This window comes from Phaenicophaeus curvirostris, chromosome 3, assembly GCF_032191515.1.
Source record: "Phaenicophaeus curvirostris isolate KB17595 chromosome 3, BPBGC_Pcur_1.0, whole genome shotgun sequence".
In the NCBI taxonomy this organism is placed as follows: Eukaryota; Metazoa; Chordata; class Aves; order Cuculiformes; family Cuculidae; genus Phaenicophaeus; species Phaenicophaeus curvirostris.
Genome location: NC_091394.1, coordinates 12,290,107 through 12,290,544, shown reverse-complemented (window position 1 = coordinate 12,290,544; position 438 = coordinate 12,290,107).

Sequence of the window (438 nt, the reverse complement as noted above, 5' to 3'; positions counted from 1 at the left end):
GACTTCAATGAAAAGATATATTTAATATTTTCTGTTTCTGCAACAGAACTGTATTTGCATGAATATCAGGAAGCTCCATGCTGAGTTGCAAAATTCTGCATGGGGAAGAGGTAATTATTAAAAAAATATAAAAGAAAAAAGAAGAAATACAAGGAGATTGCCTGACCAGACAATGATTGGTCTTTATTGTTTCATTATGTAGCTTAGATGTGATTGTACTTTACGAAATAAAAGTCTTGAAAGATTAGAAAGCAATAACAGCAAATCTCACAGCAATAGTATGCAACCACATTTTTGCTCAGAAGTAGAAAATAGTAATAATTTCTCGCTATTGTCATTAATGATAAAGCTTGAATGTGATTTTTAGTGCTTCTCCATTTTAATAAACATGTATGTTAATTAGCCTTTATCTATTAAAGAGGAATTAATAGATGCTAA